The 23,182-nt window shown below is 43.4% G+C and overlaps 1 pseudogene; it reads right to left on the bottom strand.

Annotated features, from left to right (window-relative positions):
• Positions 1–2,844: 2,844 nt before the first annotated feature.
• LOC119933772 lies at positions 2,845–3,017 on the bottom strand (annotated as a pseudogene).
• Between the last annotated feature and the right edge of the window lie 20,165 nt (positions 3,018–23,182).

The following is a 23,182-nucleotide window of genomic DNA, read 5'->3' as shown; positions in this document are numbered from 1 at the left end:
AGGCAGGATATGGAAAGTGCTTGGATCAGCATAATACTGTGGACTGAGCCAAAGTTTTACCTTTTCCCCTCCTCAGGCTTGTGCCCCGGGGCAGAGAGAAGAGCCCCATCTGGTCTCTACAATGGAGCCCCACGTATAGTGCCCTTGTTGGCTCAAGGCATCCCCAGGAGGCCGTCCACACTCAGTATGTAGACCATTCTGTGCCTGGGCCGATGGTCCTGTGCTGAGCCCTCCTGGGAAGGAGTGGGATAAAAGGTGTCTGACTTTGAACAAGCTGCGGTGCTTGTCTTCTCTACGCTACACCTCACTGGGAGTGGTAGCATCATGGTCAGATTTTAGTAATGATCTGAACAAACATCGAAATGACAGAATCTGTTGACCAATTCCATATGTATGTGGAATGAAAGAGATGAGTCAAAGATAATGCCAGTGTTATGAGATTGCGAGACAGGGAGGGCAGTGGTATTGTCTACAGTGATGGGAAAGACAGCAAGAGGACAGTTTGGGTGGGAAAATGAGGAATTCTGTTTTAGACATGCTAGATGTGTGTTATTGGTGGGATATCCAAGTTGCTATATCCTGAAGGTAGGAGGCAATGTGAACCTGCAGAGAAAGAGAGAGATCAGGATCGGAGAGGTAGATTTGGGAATCATCATGTAGAGATGGTAGTTCAATTGATGGGAGCGAATGAGTTCTCCGAGGTTGGAGAATAAATAGAAGGGGAACCAGAACTGGCCTTATTAATAATAATCGTCGTATTTGTTAAGCACGTACTCTGTGCCAAGCACTGTACTAAACACTGGTGTAGATTATAAGATAATCAAGTCCCACATGGGGCTCATAGTCTAGCAGAGAGAACACATATTGAATCCCCATTTTATAGATGAGAGAACTGAGGCACAGACAAGTTATGTGGCTTGCCCAAGGTCACAGAGCAGGAAATGGTGGAACAAGGGATTAGAAGCCAGGTCCTCTGATTCCCAAGCCTGTGCTATTTCCACTAGGACCACGCTTCTTCTCTGAGGGACTCCCACAGTTAAAGGGTGAGAGTCAAATGGGGAGCCTGTGAAAGAGACTGAGAATGAGCAGTCAGAGAGATGGGAGGAGAAGCAGGAGAGGACATTGTCGCTGAAGTCAAGGTTAGATAGCATATAAATCAATCTATCAATCAGTTATATTGATTGAGTGCTTACTGTATGCAGAGAACTGTACTAAGCACTTGGGTGAATATAACAGAATTGGTATATATGTTCCCTGTCTAGAGGGGGAGATAGACATTAATATAAATAAACACATTACAGATATGTACGTAAGTTCTGTGGGGTTGGAGGTGCAATTGGCTGCAATTTTCTCACACCTCAGACAGAAAATAATAGTTTGAATTATTTGTGTCAATGTCCAGTAACATCTTGCATATGTCATGGGAGAAGTCCATTTCTAAGCTGCAGAGCTTTCTGTTTCAGAGCCCCATGGAAAAATTAAGAAGTGCGGAAACATTACGAGATATTCAATTCTCAATTCAAAGGAGAATACCTATTCTTACCCTGTTAGTTTATCTGGGGATGAGGACTGAAGCTAGCTGTAATCGAAAAGAGGAGTGGATGGGTTTGAATAAAATAAGTCTTCTCCTTTGCCCCACATTTGAACCAAATCTTCTTTTATGCTGTCATTTTTATTTGATGATGGATAAAGTTTCCTTACTCGATTATTTTTTATTCTCACCTGCTCCTACACTTCCTGACTCCTGCTGAGCACATACTGAGAAAAGCTGTTCTTGTGAAATGTCCCTATCCAGCTTCACAGGACCCAAAGTTCACATTCAAGACATTTCACCTGAATGTCTGAACTTCATATCTCTTATACAGTGCTTCTGGACTTCTATAGTTTTCAAAGATTGCCCAGTGGGAAAAGGAAAGTCCCTTGGACAATATTTGACAGATGTTATGTAATGTTTGGCTGTTGGACAGATACAAAAGCAGGCCCAGAGCCTGAGAGAAATCAGGCAACAGGCCTAATGAGAAATGTAATATGTAACAGCGTGGCTCAGTGGAAAGAGCACAGGCTTTGGAGTCAGAGGTCATGGGTTCAAATCATTATTATTATTATTATTAACAGATGAATGTCCAGGTGGGACACTATCACATGATTCTCTTTGAGCCCCGTGTACTTTGAAAATCCAGCTCAAGCCATGCAGCATTAAGCACCTAATAAATGTGATTGATTAAATAATTGATTGCAGACACCTTGCCTCCAGCCTGCAGCAGCATGTCAACAACTCTGACCCTTTGACACCCCCCACCCCCCATGCTATGAGCACTCCACCCTACAAACCCAACTCAGGAGTTGAAAGCCCAGGAAGTCAAAGGAGGCTGTGGTCAGAACACTGTTTCCTGCCCAGGTGCCCCAGATTGAAAGGAATAGTAATCATTATGGTATTTAAGCACTTACTATGTGCCAAGCACTGTTCTAAGCACTGGCGTAGATACAAGGTAAGCAGATTGTCCCACGAGGGGCTCACAGTCTTAATCCCCATTTTACAGATGAGGTAACTGAGGCACAGTTAAGTGACTTGCCCAAAGTCACCAGCAGACAAGTGGCAGAGCTGGGATCAGAACCCACGACCTCTGACTCTCAAGCCCGGGCTCTTTCATTCATTCATTCATTCATTCAATCATATTTTTTGAGTGCTTACTGTGTGCAGAGCACTGTACTAAGCGCTTGGGAAGTACAAGTCAGCAACATATACAGATGGTCCCTACCCAATAGTGGGCTCACAGTCTAGAAGGGGGAGACAGACAACAAAACAAAACATGTAGACAGATGTCAAAATCGTCCAAACAAATAGAATGGTCACGCTGCTTCATGCGAACGCAGTCCCCCACTACCACAGATTATGCAGTCGAGTTTCCCGCATTTGGGAAAATCGCAGCAGTCAGCACACCCGGAGTGCAATGGATGAGCCTCAATCTGGGAAAACCATCTACATGATCATGGTGTCTTCCCTGTCAGGTAAGCATGGCAGGGTGATAGCAGGGTGACTTTGCCTTTCTGGACATGTGTTTATACATAACTGCTCAGGACCTGCAGGGAGGGGCAGAGAAGAGATCGGAAAATGCAGTTCAGTCATGAGCCTGGCTTGGATTTTCACAATATGAGAGAGGTGGTCTTTGGCAAGATTGTCAGTTGGTTCTGATGGAGATTTCCTGCCTCCTGCCAGCATGGTCTTGTGGCAAGAACACGAGCTTGGGAGTCAGAAGCCGTGGGTTCTAATCCTACCTCTGCCACTTGTCTGCTATAATACCTTGGGCAGGTCACTTAATTTCTCTGTGCCAAAGTTACCTCATCTGTAAAATGGGGGTTGAGACTGTGAGCCCTGTGTGGGAGAACCTGATCACCTTGTATCTATCCCATCACATAGAACAGTGCACTTGGCACATAGTAAGCACTTAACAAATGCTATAATTATTATTATTAATATTTATTATCTCAAAATCTACCCCCTCCACCTGTGCATCCAATGCTTATACAGTGCTCTGCACACAGTAAGTGCTCAATAAATAAGATTGAGTGAATGAATGAACCCCATGCCTTTGCACCTCACCAGAACACTTGGCCCCTTTTTCTCTCCTCGACTCCAATCTTCAACAGTTTCACCTCCAATGGCTTCTTCCCCATTGCTTTAAAAAATGTTCATGTCTCCCCTAGCCTAAAAAAATCCCTCCCTTTTTTAGGCTCCCTCCAGTTATTGCCCCATCTCCCTCCTACCATTCCTCTCCAAACTCTTCAAGAGCATTGTCTACGCCCACTATTTCAGTTTTGTCTCCTCTAATTCTCTCCTTGACTCCTGCCAATCTGGTTTCCATTCCCTTCAATCTAAAGAAACCACCCTCTCAAAGGTCACAAATGATCTCCTTCTTGCCAAATTCAATGGTCTCAACTCCATCCTAATCCTCCTTGACCTCTCAGCTGCCTTCAGTACCGTCTACCACCCCCTTGTCCCGGAAACATTGTCCATCTCACCTTCACCGACACTCTGTCCTCTCTGTCCGTCACTGTCCTCTCCTGGTTCTCCTCATGTCTCTCAGGCCACTCATTCTCAATCTCTTTCATGGGCTCCTCCTCTGCCTCCCAACCCTTAACTGTGGGGGTGTCTCAAGGTTCAGGTCTGGGTTTCCTTCTATACTCCATCTACACCTACTCCCTTGGAGAACCCATTGCCTCCCATGGCTTTGACTACCACCTCTATACAGATGATACCCAAATTTGCATCTCCAGCCCTAATCTCTCCCCATCAGTGCAGTCTTGTATTTCCTCCTGCCTTGAAAACATCTCTACTTGGATGTACTGCTGTCACCTCAAATTAAACATGTCTAAAACAGAATGCCTTATTTTCCCACCAAAGCCCTGCCCTACGCCTGATTTTCCCACCACTATAGATAATACCACCATATTTCCTGTCTCACAAGCTCATAACCTTGGCATTATCCTTGACCTCTCTTTCATTCAACCCACATATTAAATCTATCACTAAATCCTGTCAGTCCCAACTTCTCAACATAGCTAAAATCTGCCCTTTCCTCTCCATCCATACTGCTACCACATTAATACAAGCACTGATCCTATCCCACCTTAATTACTGCATCTGCCTCCTCTTTATCTCCCAACCTCCTGTCTCTCCCCACTCCAATCCTTACTTCACTCTGCTTCCTGGATCATTTCTCTACAAAAATGTTCAGAGCATGTCACCCCACTCCTCAAAAAACTCCAGTGGTTGCCCGTACACCACCGCATCAAATGAAAACTCCTCACCATTTACTTTAAAGCATTCAACCACCTTGCCCCCTCTTACCTCACTGTGCTTCTCTCCTTCTACAACCCTGCCCTCACACTTTACTCCTCTAATGCTAGCCTTCTCACTGTACCTTGATTTCACCTATTTTACTGCTGACTTTTCACCCACATCCTGCCTCAGGCCTGGAATGCACTCCCTCCTCAAATCCAGCGGACAATTACTCTCCACCCATCAAAGCTTTATTAAAGGCACATCTCCTCCAAGAGGTCTCCCAGACTAAGTCCCACTTTTCTGCATCTCCCACTCCCTTCTGCATTGCCCTGACTTGCTCCATTTGCTCTCCCCCAATCCCAGCCCCACAACATTTGTGTACATATTTGTAATTCTATGTAATTGCATTCATGTGTGACTTCTGCCCTCTAGACAGTAAGCTCATGGTGGGCAGGGAATCTCACTGTTTATTGTATTGTACTCTCTCAAGCATTTAGTACACAGTAAGCGCTCAATGAATATAATTCAATGAATGAATTACTGTATTGGCCTCCTTGCTGACTTCCCTGTCTCCTGTGTCTCTCCACTCCAGTCCATATTTCACCCTGCTGCCCAGATCATTTTTCTACAAAACTGTTCAATCCCTATTTCCCCTTCCTCAAGAACCTCCGGTCATTGCCCATCTACTTCCCCATCTATTGGTTTTAAAACACTCTATCATTTTTCTCCCTCATACCTCACCTCACCACTCTCCTACTACAAACCAGTTCGCACACTTCGCTCCTCTAAGACTAACCGTCTCACTGTACCTCAATTTTGTCTATCTTGCCACCCACCCCTCACCCTTGATTTTTCCTCTGGCCTGGAACACCCTCCCTCCGCAAATCTGATAGACAATTACTCTCTCCTTCTTCAAAGCCTTAGTAAAGACACATCTCCCCCAAGGGGTCTTCCCCAATTAAGCCCTCATTTCTCTTTCTCCCACTCCCTTCTGTGTCACCCTAACTTGCTTCCTTTACTCATCACCACACCCCAGCCCCACAGCACTTACAGCACAGCACTTACCACCCTCGAACTCATTCTCTTGTGACCTTTAAGCTGCTCTTACTATAGAACTCACAGCCTGAAGGCCATCTTTTGAGAGGTGAAGAGGAGGAACAGGAAGAAGAGGGATGATATGGGGTGTAGAGAAACAAAAGCAGTTGGGGAGGAGAGTGGTCACATGACAGAAAAGCTGATAAAGGCCTTGACATCCTTAAACTGAGACAAAACAATCTCTCCTATTTAACTCCATGCCAAAAAGGAAGGGTCAGACTGAGTGGACTTTCCAAATAACCAACAACCTGAAACCATGGCAAATAGAAAGCTTTAAAAAGCAGCCACTTACACACTTGCTGAGTGCCAAAAGAACTAGGGAGATGAATTAAAGCATGAAAAGTCCTTGCTGCTATTTTTTTCTTATTTCATTTAGTTCAGGTTCAGTTGAACGGAATGTTACTAAACTACAGAAAAAGTCATCTCAAAAGCGTGACAAGGGAAATTTCAGGCCAAAGGCTAATTTTGCTTTTGATTTCTTGGAGAGTCATAAGCAGGAATAGAAGGTAATGAAAGCGCCTACAGCCAGGGTTATAACTATAGCTTCATCACCATATTTGAGCTGCGTTTCATTATTCTATCCTTTGAAACACTGTTCAGAGAAATCATCCTGTACCTTGGCACTATCTGTTTCCAAGCAAGGCACTAACTCTCCCTCCAGCAGAAGCAGGAGAGGCTGTGGAGCAGGAGGTGGCAGAGACAAAATGTGCTGCTTATCTTCTCTGTAAAGTACAATTTGGAAGTGTCGAGTGAATTATTTAGCAGCTGAAGGATTGAAGTGAGGTTGTTCACCCGAAGGTGCCTTACAGAAACACCATACTCGGTGAGTCTTCACGATGGAGACTATCCAGATTGTGGAATGCAAAGTTCTAGCCAAAGACATAAAGTGCTTCAATGATCATATCTCCCTCCTCTCATTTGAAAGTTTTTTGGCACGCTCATGTGAAAGAACAATCATGATGCCTTGGGTTGAAGAATATGACTGGCTTTTGTATCGGGAGAGATGAAAAAGATCAAGACTCTGTACTCTGTAAATTCCTTGCGGGCAGGGATCGTGTCTACCAGCTCTGCTGTACTGTCCTTTCCCAGACACTTAGACTTCAATCTTGTTCCCACTCAGCCTTCTTCTTGCCGGCCGAAGGGTGATTCAATCAGTCAATCATTCAGGAGTATTTATCGAGTGTACTGTGTGCAGAGCACTCTACTATCAAATTATCATTCAATCAATCAGTGCTATTCATTGAGCACTTACTATGTGCAGAGAACTGTACTGAAAGTTTGGGAAAATACGGTACAACAGAATCAGCACATACATTCCCTGCCCATGAGGAGCTTACAGTCTAGAGTGGGGGACAGGCATTATTATAATTACTTATTTAAAGTATTTATAATTTAAAGATATGTATATAAGTGCTGTGAGGTTGGGGTGCAAAGCAGAGAAGCAGCGTGGCTCAGTGGAAAGAGCACGGGCTTGGGAGTCAGAGATCATGGGTTCTAACCCTGGCTCTGCCACTTATCTGCTATGTGACTTTGGGCAAGTCACTTAACTTCTCTGAGCCTCAGTTACCTCATCTGTACAATAGGGATGAAGACTGTGAGCCCCACGTGGGACAACCTGATCACCTTGTATCTCCCTCAGCACTTAGAACAGTGCTTTGTACATATTAAGTGCTTAACAAATGCCATTATTATTATTATATCAACTGTCCAATCCAAGTGCATAGACGATGCAGATGGGAAGGCAAGATGGGTAAAGAGAGCTTAATCAGGGAAGGCCTCTTGGAGGAGGAGTGATCTCAATGATGCTTTGAAGGTGAAGAGAGTGGTGGTCTGGTGAATATGGAAGGAGAGGGATTTCCAGGCTAGGGGGAGGACATGGGAAATGCTTAATATAATGTTCTGCACAGTAAGTGCTCAATAAATACAATTGAATGAATGAAAGGGGTCAGTGGTGAGACTGTGAGCCCATTGTTGGGTAGGAACTGTATCTGTTGCCGCATTGTACTTTCCAAGCGCTTAGTACAGTACTCTTCACACAGTAAGCACTCAATAAATATGATTGAATGAATGAAATTGGGGCACAGAAAGTAAGCTGGCACTTGCAGAGCAGAATGTATAGTCTGGGCTTTAGTAGTTGATCAGTGAGGTAAATTAGGATGAGGCGATATGATTCAGTCTTTTAAAGCCAATGGTAAGGGGTTTCTGTTTTATGTAGTGGTGAACGGGCAGCCATTGGAGGTTCTCGAGTGGGAAGACAGAGACTGAATGTCCCTGAGGAGCAGCATGGTCTAGTGGAAAGAGCACAGGCCTGGCAGTCAGAGGACCTGGGTTCTACTCCCAGCTCTGCCATGTGCCTTCTGTATGACCTTGGGCAAGTCACTTCACTTCTCAGCGTGGCTTAGTGGCAAGAGCACGGGCCTGGGAATCAGAGGACATGGATTCTAATCCCGGATCCACCACTTGTCTGCTGTGTGGCCTTGGGCAAGTTGCTTAACTTCTCTGTGCCTGTTATCTCATCTGTAAAATGGGGATTAAGACTGTGACCCCAACGTGGGACAACCTGATCACCTTGTATCTACCCCAGCATTTAGAACAGTGCTTGGCACATAATAAGCACTTAATAGAAATTATTATTATTATTATTTGTTAAGCACTGATGTACATATCTGTAATTTATATTGTCTGCCTCCCTGTCTAGACTGTAAGCCCACTGTGGGCAGGGAATATGTCTGTTTATTGTTGTACTCTACCAAGAGCTTAGTACAGTGCTCTGCACACAGTAAGCACTCAATAAATATGAGTGAATGAAAGAATGAATCCTACTTATAATGTGAGCCCTGTGTGGGATAGAAACTGAGTCTGACCTGATTATCCTGTATCTTCCCCAGCACTTAGAACAGTGCTTGACATTCAGTAAGTGCTTAACAAATGTTACAATTATTTTTACTACTTGTTTTGATAAATGATCCATGCTGCAGGGTGAACTATGGACTAGAGTGAGGAGAGGCAGGCGACCAGGAGGTCAGCAAAGAGGCAAATGCAGTAGTCAAGTTGAGATAGGGTAAGTGCATGGATCAGCATGGTAGCAGTTTGGATGGAGAGGAAAGAGAGCATTTTAGCAATGTTGTGAAGGTAGAACTGACAGGATTTGGTGACAGATTGAATACATGGGAGGAATGAAACAGCTAAGTTGAGGACAGTCCTAATTTTACAGGCTTGTGAGATCAGGAGGATAGTAGTGTTGTCTACAGTTATGGGAAAAACCCACGGAGAGGGCAAGGTTTGGGTGGGAAGATAAGGAGTTCAGTTTTGGACATGTTTAATTTGAGGTGTTGGTGGGACATCCAGGAAGAGATTTATTGAAGGCAACAGGAAAGACAAGTCTACAGGTTCGCACGGTCACAAAACAATTGAGTGTTCGTTTGGAGCATGAAGAAAACGAACTAAACCAAACAAAACAGCTGGCATAAGGGAAGCATATGGAATTCATTCCTGCAAGGTGTTGGTGAGGTTGAAAATGTCCAAAAGGTTAAGAGGAGCTCAAGGTAAATTATAGGATGAGAAATTCATAATGTATGTAAAGTCCACCAGAGGGAAAGTAAGGGGTGTATTTCGATTTAGTTCAGTCATTCATTCATTCAATTGTATTTATTGAGCCCTTACTGTGTGCAGAGCACTCTACTATGCACCTGGAAAGTACAATTCTTCAAGAGACAATCCCTGCTCACACTGAGCTTACAGTATGGAGGCGGGGAGACAGACATCAAAACAAGAAAACAGTCATCAATATAAATAGAATTATAGACATATGCACATAAAAACAAGTAAACAGGCATCAAAATAAATAGAATTATAGATCTATACAAATATACATAAGTGCTGTGGGGAGGGGGGCGTGAAGAGCAAAGGGAGCCAGCTGAGGTGATACGGAAGGGAGGGGGAGCTGAGGAAAAGGTTCGGGGGGCTTAGTCTGGGAAGCAGCATAGCTTAGTGGAAAGAGCAAGGGCTTGGGACTCAGAGGACATGGGTTCTAATCCCACCTCTGCCACTTGTCTGCTATGTGACTTTGGGCAAGCCGCTTAACTTCTTTATGACTCAGTTACTTCATCTGTAAAATGAGGATTAAGACTGTAAATCCCATGTGGGACAACCTGATTACCTTGTATCTACCCCAGGGGTTAGAACAGTGCTTGGCACATAGTAAGTGCTTAGCAAATACCATCATTATTATTATTTAGTTGATTAGGTGTGGTTAGTGCATCCCAGAACTGTAGTGATGGATGGCAACTGGAGTGATTGCATGGCTTCTCCAAGTATTCTATTTCCAGTTTCAGAGACAGCACAGGGCCGGATGGTCCACAGCATTGCCGGCGACCTTCTGTCCTTATGTGACGTGACAATGAAAGTAATTGAAGCCAATTACTAGTCACTCCAGAAGCCAGTATAAGGTATCAGGTTAAATGAAAAACATTCGTGACACTCTGAAACTGTTCTGTCTCCTACAGTGGCAACAAGATACTTGCAGGAACTGTATGATGGCTGCTTTACTTGAATTTCATTCATTCATAATTACGGGTTACCTATTGTGCACAGGTCACTGTAGGAAGCACTGATGAAAGGTACAAACATGATTACGTAGGCGTGGTTCCCACCCCAGAGTGTTCTCTCAGGGTACAAACAGTGGTGGCTAAAGGATCGTAGCAAAAGCACACAAGGAAATGATGAACTGAAATGATAAACATAATGGTAAGATGAGGACCACAATAAAAGCTAAAAAGCTGCAGCCCAATATAGGTAAAGGAACAAGTTCCAGGATTCTTATTTTGGGTGGGGCAGTCCACAGTCAAGCATCTGCGTCCTTCCAAACATTCCATGTATTTGTATGGCATGCTGCCACTCCAGTTTTTTCTGATGCCAGTTTGGGAGAACCAATGGTTCCATTCCCTTCAGTCCACTTAGAGTAGCGACGAGGTGTCTCCCAGGGGCAGGCCTTGACGCTAAGGTGATTCAGAACCTGACAATGTCATGGGCTTCCCTTCCATCATCTTCCGGCTCAGCGCCAATGACCGTGCACCTCCTGGCATATAACCTTTCCCTCAGGTATCCCTCTAGCAAGCCACTGTCTGCATTATATAACACATCATGCCCTCAAGGAGAGGACCAGTGCATTTAGAAACCCTGTATAAACACCGTATATGAAAGTATGGAAACATACGATAGACGGGTAAGAACATGAGCAATACAATTATATCAACAAAATGTTCAGAGACACTGAATAGATCCTAACCGGAAGGTTCCAGGAATGATTGGAAAATCCAGAGCCAATCAGGAGGAGCTGAGCAGGCTTCTTGGAAGAGGTGATTAAGATAAAATTTTAAGGCTCCACAGGAGTTGTCATCCCTTTATTCCCTCTGAATGGTTTACACCACTTTAGTTGCTGACGTAGTGATAAGGGGATGAAGCTGGGGAAGAGGGAGATGGGACATTACATGGAAGCCAGCTCCTTCCCCTCCCACAGAGGTCTCTCTGTCCTACTCCACTGACCCCAAACCCCCAGAATCCTGCTGCACTCCTCTGGGCAGCAATAGCACCGGTAGCATAGGAGCCACCCCTCCCAGACCTAGCAGAAGGAGAACAGGGGATAGATATTGATTTTCAGAAACACTTTATCTTGGTCTCTGTGTCCCCCTCTGGTTTTTCTGTGTCTGAAGATTGATTCCAGTCAATCAGATCCTGTCTACAGGAACCAATCAGAGACCATGCAGCATGGCTCAGTGGAAAAAGCTTTGGAGTCAGAGGTCATGGGTCAAATCCCGACTCCACCAATTGTCAGCTGTGTGACTCTGGGCAAGTCACATAACTCTTCTGTGCCTCAGTTACCTCAACTGTAAAATGGGGATTGAGACTGTGAGCCCCCCGTGGGACAACCTGATCACCTTGTAACCTCCCCAACACTTAGAACAGTGCTTTGCACATAGTAAGTGCTACATAAATGCCACCATTATTATTATTCTTTACATACCATAAATAAATCTCTTCAATTGGGTGGCGTGTGAACAGATGTGATCACCCAGGGTCTTCCTTAGTCCATTCGGACACAATAAAGCTTAGGTGTACATGTCTCGGTACACTTCCTAATGAGATGGGCTTTAAATCGAATTTCAGAAGAGAAAGAAATTGGTCAGTCTGAAACCATCAAACCAAATCAGCTTCTAGAACTTGGTAGAGACCCCCAAAAGAGGCATCATTCAGCAAATGATGAGCTCCTCTTGACAAGAGAAAGTTACAGTGAGCCTTGAGCTAAAGGTAACAGGCTAGATGCTTAAAATAAAGAGGCAGAAGTGGATATTCTGATAAGGAGTCTGCAGTGAGATGCTGAAAATGAATAGCCCACTGGTCATTTTAATATGATTAATACAAAGGGAAATTATCTCTACTTAAAATTTTTGCTTCTCTGTGAATCGTGGGTATAATAAATCCTTGTGAAGTGCCTTAGCTGGGACCCAGAAGTGAGAATCTATTTTAATCTATTTCCCCTTAGAGAACCACATTATCACTATGAATAAAGAAAAACCTACATACCTTGACCTTTAATCCATTCCCAATTGTAGTAATGATTTGGTTCATCCAGTTAATAATTAATGCACTGCTAATGGACTAACTGTTATGAAAGAAAAGAATTCCAGGTGATTAGCACTGTCCATAATTTGGAGCTTTGTTTAGTATGCCTTCCTCAGTATAATGCCTTGGGCCAATTTTCTACTGAATCAGTCTGTGCATTTGCACAGAACTACAGGTGCCAATCATACATTGCCCATTATGTTGCAGAATTATTTTAATTCTATCACTATTTCTTCATCCAAAACTTGCATGTCAAAACTGATGTACAGTGCTTCAAATCCCAAGTCTGTCCAAAGCCCCATCATACTGGAAACCTTCCTCACACCACTCCATTCCACTCACGTAACCTTCCGTTCACTTTCTTTATTCTTCCCTGGAGTGTAGTCTGAATAGGGTCTTTCACCTACCCGTATGTGCCCCATGTCTTCAAACTTCTCTCTTTCCATTTGCCAAGCCAAATACCCTTTACTTTTTCAAATCCCTCCTTAGAACTGCTTTTTCCTTAATAATAATAATGGCATTTGTTAAGCACTTTGTGCGAAGCACTGTTCTAAGTGCTGGGGGGGGATACAAGGTGATCAGGTTGTCCCACGTTGGGCTCACAGTCTTAATCCCCATTTTCCAGATGAGGTAATGGAGGCACAGAGAAGTTAAGTGACTTGCCCAAAGTCACATAGCAGACATGTGGCGGAGTTGGGGTTAGAACTCATGACCTCTGACTCCCAAGCCCGTGCTCTTTCCACTGAACCATACTGCTTCTTATATATAGTCGTCAGCTCCTCCCAATTGGCAAAAAGCAGCCTTACTCAGAATAACTCACCTATCAGAGGAAAAAGAGAATAAATAAGTCCTTGAATAGTAGAATGACTAAGTGGACATGGATTAAAGGGCTAGAGTTGGTTCTCCATGCATAAGAGTTGAGGTGGTAATTGAGGAACTTGGGAAGGAAAGATTCTTCAGGGAAAGCTTCCTGGGAAAAGTATAATTTCAAGAGGACCTTAATCAAGCAATCATATTTATTGAGATCTTGCTTTGTGTCCAGCACTGTATTCAGCTCTTGGGAGAGTATACTATAATGGAGTTGATAGACACATTCCCTGCCCACAACAAGTTTACAGTATAGAGGGGAAGACAGTTGTTAATATAAATTATGGATATGTACATAAGTACCATGGGGCTGAGGGAGGGCTGAATACAGGCTGCAAATCCAAGTGCAATGCAGAAGGAAGTAAGGGAAGAGGAAAAGAGGGCCTAGTCAGTGAAGACTTCTTGGAGGAAATGTGCCTTCGTTCAGTAAGACTTAGAAGATGGGGATATAAAGAGGGAGGATGTTCCAGGACAGAGGCAGAACATGGGCAAGAGGTCAGCGGTGAGATAGATGAGAATGAGGTACAGTGTTTAGGTGGGCATTCGAGGAGTGAAGTATGTGGGCTGGTTTGTAGGAAAGCAACAAGGTAAGGTAGGAAAGGGCAAGGTGATGGAGTGTTTTAAAGTTGATGGTAAGGAGTTTCTGCTTGATGTGGAAATGATTAGGAAAGTGTGGTCTAGTGGATTGGAAGAGACACACAGGTCCAGGCAGGAAGAAGGGTGTGAGCAAGGGGATGGAGATGGGAGAGTTGAGGTCAGTGTAATAATGAGAGGGATAGCCTGGAAGGAACCAAAAAGGCAAGCTAGGGTATAGTCAGAGAAAAGCTAAGAGGAGGGAGAGAACTTATGGTGTGTCTTAAAGCCAATGGTCAGGAGTTTCTGCCAGAGCAGAGAGGAATGGGTTACCAATGGAGGCTTCTGAGGAAAGGAGTAAACATTTTAGAAAAGTGACCTTGACAGTAAAGCAAAGTATGTACTGAAGACGTGGAAACACCTGAACCAAAATAGTAGCATTTGCATAGAGGAGAGGGAGCAATCTGGAAAATGATGTGGAAGAAAAGCAGCAGGATAGGAAGACCAAGTGAATGGGAGAGACGAAAGAGTGAGAAGGCAAGGATGATACCAAGGTTGTGGGCTTTGGAGACATGGACGATGGTGTTGTTGTTGACTGTGATGTGAAAGTTATATGGTGGAAGAGCTTGGGGAGAGAAGAAGAGGAGATGAATTGCCAGAATTGCCAAGGAGACATCAGTGAGGATATGTCCTCTGGGTTAGAGGACATTTGAGATTGCAGTGGTGCGAGTCAGGTAGATCTGTGAAAAGCTGAGTAAGCAGATGAATTCCCTGAATGAGTGAGTGTAATTTGAGAAGGGTGTGGGGTCCATAATAGAATCTTGAAAGGTATCCAACTCCCCCAGAGCTTAGAAAGTGCTTGGCACATAGTAAGTGCTTAACAAATACCATCATTATAGAGAAGCAGCGTGGCTCAGTGGAAAAAGCACGGGCTTTGGAGTCAGAGGTCACGGGTTCAAACCCCAGCTCCACCACTTGTCAGCTGTGTGACCTTGGGAAAGTCACTTAACTTTTCTGAGCCTCAGTTACCTCATCTGTAAAATGGGGATGAAGACTGTGAGCCCCAAGTGGGACAACCTGATCACCTTGTATCTACCCCAGTGCTTAGAACAGTGCTTGTCACATAGTAAGGGCTTAACAAATACCAACATTATACAGAAGGAGTGTTGCTCAGTGGAAAGAGCACGGACTTTGGAGTCAGAGGTCATGGGTTCAAATCCTGGCTCTGCCAATTGTCAGCTGAGTGACTTTGGGCAAGCCACTTAACTTCTCTGTGCCTTAGTTACCTCATCTGTAAAATAGGGATGAAGACTGTGAGCCCCCCATGGGACAACCTGATCACCTTGTATCTACCCCAGCACTTAGAACAGTACTTGTCACATGGTAAGCATTAACAAATACCAACATTATGATTATGATTATGATTATCCAGTGCTAGGGGTGGTGTCTGGGGGTTGGTGGAAGAAGATCCAGGAAAAGGGGCTGATTAAGAGTTGGAAGTCAGAAAGATAGGAGGCAGAAAGTCACCCACAATCAGTGAAAATACTTTAAAATTGGTGGGATCCCTAGAGCCTATAAAAATAGTTCAGTGACTGTAAATCTGGGTGGCCACCACACTAAGCAAAGCTAAATAGAGAGAATGCCATTTGCTCTGCTTCACCCTCCATTGGGGGATCCACAGGGCACAAGCAAGCTTCACAACACTGCGATCTGTGCGCTGACATGGGTGTGGCAGCCAAACCTATGGCTGAAGACTGAAAACTCCATGACCTGGAAGGATCAGGGAGAGAGGTCTCTTGTCATCCAGGCTTGCCCTCCCAAGCCAATCAATAGCCGGGACAGCTCAAGTCCCAGAGTACGAGCCCACATGAAGGAAAAACACCTCACAATTCAATGCAAGGCACTCAGGCAGCTCTCACCCCTTTACTCATCCTCACTCCACTTCCACTACCATGCAGCCTGCACACTCACTCCTCTTACTCACCTCACCCCCTATCCATCTGTTGCAAGTGCCCATCCTTCTGCCTGGAGTCCCTCCCCCTAATATCCTCTTGATTGTAAACTTGTTGTGGGAAGGGAACAGGTCTACCAACTCTGTTTTATTCTACTCTCCCAAGTGCTTAGTATAACCTTAAACTTGGTCACTTCCTTTATTCATAATTTCTTCTAATGCCTGTTTCCTCCATTAGAATGTAAGCTCTTTGAAAGAAGAGGTCATGTTGACAAGCTGTATTACACATTCCCAAGTGCTTAATCCCCTGCTCTGCACAAAATTAGCACTCAATAAATATCACTGGTGAATTGACTCATTGATCCAAGGTGCCCCCTCTCACCTTAGCTACGGACGGTAGCTACATCTGGGGAAGTTGAGCTACTCACTGCCTCGCTTTATCCTCCTACTCCTTCTCCTCATCCTCCTCCCCATTCTCCTTCTCCTCTTCTCTCTCCACCCTGGACCCCAGCTCTCAGTTCCCACAGACTACTAGGTGCTCCTACTTGGGTCAAGTACCACCTCCTACCCACCTGACTCATCCCCACCCCATTTATCAAATGATGTTCCTGAGTTTCTCACCTTTCTGGCTGCAGGGCAGAGGAAAGATGGAAAGCATTGACACATTCCCTGACCACTGGGAGCATACACTCTAACAAGGGAGTCAGACATAAAAAATATTTGCAAATAGAGTAATTAAAATAAATATGCAAATATACAATTCAAAAAACACACATACTTAAGTACTAAGGATGGGCATAAATATGGTCATAAGTGCTAGAGATGGCTGATGTGTCCATCTGATTTGGGGAGCTGCAAATTCCTAAGGGAAGGCTTGTTGCTGGAGGTAGGATTTCAGGAGCTATTTGTAAATGGGGAGGACTACGGTACCTTGGATTTGGAAAGGAAGGGCTCTCCAGGGTAGAGAAACAGTGCATGTGAGGGAAGAAGGCAGGAGGGTTGAGAGTGAGCTATATTTAGAAGGTTGTTTGTGTGGAAACGAGGGAAAATTGTGGAGTAGTGGCTGATTAGAGTATATATATATATATATATATACATATATATATATATATACTCTATATATAAATATATAAATATATATATAACTATATATATATATAAATATATATATATACTCTCTCTCTATATATATATAATAGGGAGAACCTTAAAGCTATGTGGTTACGGGTGTTCCTTGTAATCTGAGCCTTGTGCAATCTGAAATTGTTCTTCTGTAGCCACAGCAACTTACTGATTTCTGTTTTTACTGTGCTATTTATCCTTGAATTTTGTGCTGTTCCTCACTCCTGATGTGACGGTCTCCAATCCCTTCTCACCCCAGTTATATTCTTAGATTGTGAACTCTTCAAGGGTCAGGAACCCTGTCTAATTTCCATCTGCCTGTCACCCAAGTATATCTCCCAACTTTCTGAAATCAGGCAGCCAAAAGAGAAATTATAAATGTACTATGTATTATGAATGTATAAATGCCTCTAGGTGTGTTGGAAACTAGTAGAAAATTGACTGCTCAGATTTAAAGGTTTATCAGTTTAATGTGGTAAGCAGCTAAGTGTGATGGATTAGCCCACTGTTGGGTAGGGACTGTCTCTATATGTTGCCAACTTGTACTTCCCAAGAGCTTAGTACAGTGCTTTGCACACAGTAAGTGCTCAATAAATACGATTGATTGATTGATTGATTGATTTAAAGACGGTGCCAAAGGAAAAGTTCAGTGAGGGTAGTGGAAAGAGCAAGAGATTCATATCAGGAGATCTGGATTCAAATCCCATCTCCAGCTACGTAACTGGGGGGAGCCACTTAACTTCCAGAACCTCTGTAAAATGGGGAGAAGTGGGATTATGAAGCCCCTGTGGGACAGGTACTTTGATCTTGTAATTTCACTTTTAAATTCTCCTTGTTAAGCCCTTACTGTGTTCACTCTACCAAGTTTTGGAGTAATCAGTTAATTAATTGACCAATCAAATGTCTTTAATGAGTGGTCATTGTATGATGAGCACAGTACTAAGTGCTTGAGAGAGTTCATTATAACAATATAGCCGAGTTGGTAGACACATTACCTACCCAGAATGAGCTTACAGTCTAGAGGGGGAGACAGACATACCACTAAATTGTATTATTTATACCACTAAATTTATACTACTAAATTACAGATGCGAACCTAAATTTTGTGGGGCTGAGGGAGGGGCGAATTAAGGGAGCAGTTCAGGGTGACACAGAAGGGAGTAGGAGAAGAGAAAATGAGGGCTTAGTGAGGAAAGGTTTTTTGGAGAAGGTGTGCTTTCAATAATGCTTTGAATGTGGGGAGAGTGATTGGTTGTCAGACATGAAGAGGGAGGGCAATCCAGGCCAGAGGCAGGATGTGGGCAAGAGTTCAGCAGAGAGATGGACAAGATCAAGGTCCATTGAGTAGGTTGGCATTAGAGGAGTCAAGTGTGCAGACTGGGTTGTAGTAGAAAATCAGGGAGGTAAGGTAGAAGAACATAAGACAAGTGGGTAAAGCCAACTTGCTTCAGGAGTTTGGAGAGGTATAGTAGGAAGGAGATGGGAAGATAAATGCAGGGAGCTGTGGGATCAAGGGATGGCTTTATTAGGATAGGGAAGACAGGAGCATGTTTGAAATCAATCAATCAATCGTATTTATTGAGCGCTTACTATGTGCAGAGCACTGTACTAAGCACTTGGGAAGTACAAATTGGCAACACATAGAGACAGTCCCTACCCAACAGTGGGCTCACAGTCTAAAAGGGGGAGACAGAGAACAGAACCAAACATACCAACAAAATAAAATAAATAGGATAGAAATGTACAAGTAAAATAAATAAATAAATAAATAAATAGAGTAATAAATATGTACAACCATATATACATATATACAGGTGGTTGATTGATTGAGAGGTATAGTAGGAAGGGGATGGGAAGATAAATGCAGGGAGCTGTGGGATCAAGGGATGGCTTTATTAGGATAGGGAAGACAGAAGCATGTTTGAAAGCACTCGGGAAGAAGCCAATGGAGAGTGAACAGTTAAAGATTGGAGTTAAGGAGGGAAGAAAGGAGGGGACAAGGTGAGAAGGGATTATGCTGGCTGCACAAGTGGAGGGGGTGGATTTTATGAGGTGGCAGGAGATTTCTTGAGACACTGTTTCAAAAGACAGAGTTAAAGAAGGGGCAGGAGGAGGGAGGGACTGGGGAGAAGCAGGGGAAATTTTATGGAGATTACACCTGTTAGTTTCAATTTTCTCAAAGTAGATAGCCAGTTTATTGGGGCCAAGGGATGGGGGAGGCAAGGGGACAGTGTATTCGAGGATGGAGTTAAACATCTGGAATAACTGGAGGGGGAAATGGGCATAAGTGTCAATAAGGATGGAGAAATAATTTTGCCAAGCAGAGAAGAGGCTGGAATTAAAGTATGCAAGGAAGAGCTTGAGGTGGACAAGGTCAGCCTGATATCTAGATTTCTGTTTATAGTTCTCTGCTGTTCATGGAAAGGTGTGAAGGAAGTGGACTGTGGAGGTGATCCAGGGCTGAACAGGATTTGAATCCCCACTTTGCAGTTGAAGAAACTGATATACAGAGAAGTTAAGTAACTTGCCTAAGGCCACAAAGAAAACAAGTGGCAGTTCCAGCTTTAGAAACTAGGTGCTCTGATTCCCAGGTTCATACTCTTTCCACTAGGCCATGGTGATCTACCATAGCATTTTCATGGTATTTGAGAATTGCCATGGTTTTAAAGCAGGTGTGTTTTTTCACTCCATTTAAAGGTCTAAAGCTCAGTTGAACGTGGAGCACGAAAGGAAAGATCTGGTGATTCCTGACTTGTAATCACACCTCAGAAATTCCAGTACAATACCTGGGATTAAAGCAAAATCATCAAATGCTAAATGTTTGAAAATTAACCATCAACGAACTAGTCATCTAATTTTAGCATCCAACAAAATTCATCATCAACTTTTTACCTAACCTTACCATTAAACTCCAACTAAATCCCTTCTCCAGCCCTCACCTTAGCTCTACTTTTTTAGCAATGAAATGCATTAATATAACTTGCCAAAGCTGTGGTCACAATGGCAGGGAAGAGGATGAGCTGTTTGAACAGAAATGATTTATAATAATAATGATGGCATTTGTTAAGCGCTTACTATGTGCAAAGCACTGTTCTAAGCTCTGAGGAGGATACAAGGTGATCAGGTTGTCCCACATGGGTCTCACAGTCTTAATCCCCATTTTATAGATGAGGTAATTGAGGCACAGAGAAGTTAAGTGACTTGTCCAAGGTCACATAGCTGAAAACTGGTGGAGATGGGATTTGAGCCCATGACCTCTGACTCCCAAGCCTGTGCTCTTTCCATTGAGCCACACTGCTTCTCTGGAAATCTGAGAATTATTCTGTAAATATTGTTTCCCATTCTGAACACTTGAACAAATGTCCTGGATTAGAAGTTAGTTCTCTCATTTCTCCATCACTCTTTGTCCAAATGCATTCTGACCCAATTCCTTCCTCAACCTACACTTCCTAAACCTTTTTGCACCTTCACTTAACTTCCCACCCATGCTCTGTCCTTTCCCAGTACACAGCACCAATATCTTCCATCCCTATCTCACAAGTCCATAACCTGGATATCATCCTTGCCTCAACTCTGTCATATAACCCACATAACTAATCTGTTTACCAAATCGTCTTGGTTCTACCATCACAAAATTTCTAAACTCTGCTCTTTCCTTTCCAATTCAAACTGCTACTATGCTAATCCAAGTACTTATATCCCAACTTCACTACTGCATTTGCCTCCTCTTTGACCTCCCTGTCTCCTGTCTTTCCCCAACCAGTGCATGCTTCACTTTGCTACCCAGATCATTTTTCTAAAAAACCTTCAGTCCACATCTCCCCACTACTTCAGAACCTCAAGTGTTTGTCTATCCAATTTCACATCAAACAAAAATTCCTTACCATCAGCTTTAAAGCATTCGTCCCATGTTAGAGAAAAACAGCGTGGCTTAGTGGAAAGAGCCCGGGCTTGGGAGTCAGAGGTTGTGGGTTCTAATCCCAGCTCTGCCACTTTTCAGCTGTGTGACCTTGGGCAAGTCACTTCACTTCTCTGGGCCTCAGTGACTCATCTGTAAAATGAGGATTAAGACTGTGAGCCCCACATGGGACAACCTGATTACCTTGTATCTATCCTAGCGCTTAGAACAGTGTTTGGCACATAGTAAGCACTTAACAAATACCATCATCATCATCTTACCTCACTGATCTACTACAGTTTAGGTAGCACACTTATCTCCTCTAGCACCAGTTTGCTCACTGTGTCTCAATCTTGTCTATCAAACCGCTGACCCCTTTCCTAGGTCCTCCCTCTGGCTTGGATTTCCCTCTACCTCTGCCAGACCCCCACTTTCCCCATCTTCAAATGTGATAGGGTCACTTTCCTCGAAGAGGCCTTCCCCAGTTTAGCTTTCTTTTCCTCTACTTCCTCTCCCTTCTGTATCATCTATGCAGTTAGATCTGTACCCTTTGAGCACATGATATTCACCCCACTCTCATCCACACTACATTCATGTACATATTTGTAATTTCTTTAGTTACATTAATGCCTGTCATTCCTTCTAGACCATAAACTCTCTGTGGGCAGGGATCATACCTACCAACTTTGTTGTATTCTACCAAGCATTCTTTGCAGTGTTTTGCTCATGGTAACCACTCAATAAATACTATTGAAATGACTGATTGATCAGCTGATTCACTTGCTCTGAGAAATTTACCAATAAATCAGCCATTTGGAAAACTTGACTGATAATGTCAATTCATAAAGAACGATTTTTTCCAATCCTCTGAATCCATGGAATGGTGGTGTTGGTTCCTTAGAAAAGTGACACAAATTTTTTCCTGCCATTGGAAAAGAAAAATGCAGTTGCAAAAATGACTTGCAGTAAATGTCAGTTTCTGCATTATTACCTTACTTATAAAATATTTCTAGAGTAATTTGGCAGTCAGGCAAAATATACAGTTCTGTTCCCTGTGTTCCATAAATGCTCTTCCAAAAGGGGTAATTCTAGGAGACAGTGGATTACATCTCGTGCAAATTAGGTGCCCCATTATAGTAAAGAATAAACCTCTCCAATTGAGATTCAAAAGACAGCTAGTTGTACTACTGGGATTGAATAATTACCTCACACTCAGTTAAAAGCAGTGGGCCAATAACTGTCCTCAATTATATGTATTTTTCTCCAGAGTCCAAAGAGAGAAGCATGTGCTGTTTTCTGAGGGGAGAATTTAGTTTGTAAATGTCCATTTAATCACCAGTTCAATGACCCATTAGGAGTGTTTCCTGACCCCAAAATTGGATTTCAGCCAGGATTCCCAAACTTGAGTCAGAAGACAAACATTTATCAGGCACTTTCAGGGTGCAAAGTTCTGCATTATGTGCTTCATATACATGTGAAGAAATAAATCACATCCCTGCCTTCAAAGAGCCTACAGTCTTTTAGAGACAAATGTCCAATTAACATAAATATGCACACCTGCTACTCTAATTACAAGCACAGGTTTAATAATAATAATATCTGTGGTGTTTGTTACATGCTTACTATGTGTCAGGCACTGCATTAAGCTCTGGGAAGGATAAAAGCAAATTGAGTAGAAAACAGTCCCTGTCCTGCATGGGACTCATAGTCTTAATCCCCACTTTTCAGATGAGGGAACTGAGGTACAGAGAAGCTAAGTGACTTACCCAAGGTCACACAGCAGACAAGTCGGGTAGCCGGAATTGGAACCCTTGATCTTCTGACTCTCAGTCCCATGCTTTATCAACTACCCATGCTGCTTCCCCATGGAGTGAGAATAAATCCTGGTAGAATCCTGCAGAGTTTAGGCCCAGTTTGAGTGACCTTTGTATACACCAGTGGACAAGGTGAACACCAAATTCCCCAGGACAAGGGGGCAACCATCCATTAAAGTTTGAGGGTAGAAGCTTTAAAAGGAAATATGCCTTCACACAATGGGTAATAAAAACTGTGATTATTTGCTAAGCACTTACTTTGTGCCAAGCACAGTGTTAAGTGCTGTGGTAGATACAAGATAATCAAGTGTCCCTGTTCCACATGGGGTTCAAAATCTAAGTTGGAGGAAGAACAGACATAATGATGGTATTTGTTAGGTGCTTACTATGTGCAAAACATTGTTCTAAGCACTGGGGAGGTTTCAAGGTGAACAGGTTGTCCCATGGGGGGCTCACAG

The sequence above is a fragment of the Tachyglossus aculeatus genome, chromosome 10 (assembly GCF_015852505.1).
Source record: "Tachyglossus aculeatus isolate mTacAcu1 chromosome 10, mTacAcu1.pri, whole genome shotgun sequence".
NCBI classification, from domain to species: Eukaryota; Metazoa; Chordata; class Mammalia; order Monotremata; family Tachyglossidae; genus Tachyglossus; species Tachyglossus aculeatus.
The sequence above is the reverse complement of the archived record's forward strand: the minus strand, read 5'-3'. Positions and strand labels throughout refer to the sequence as shown.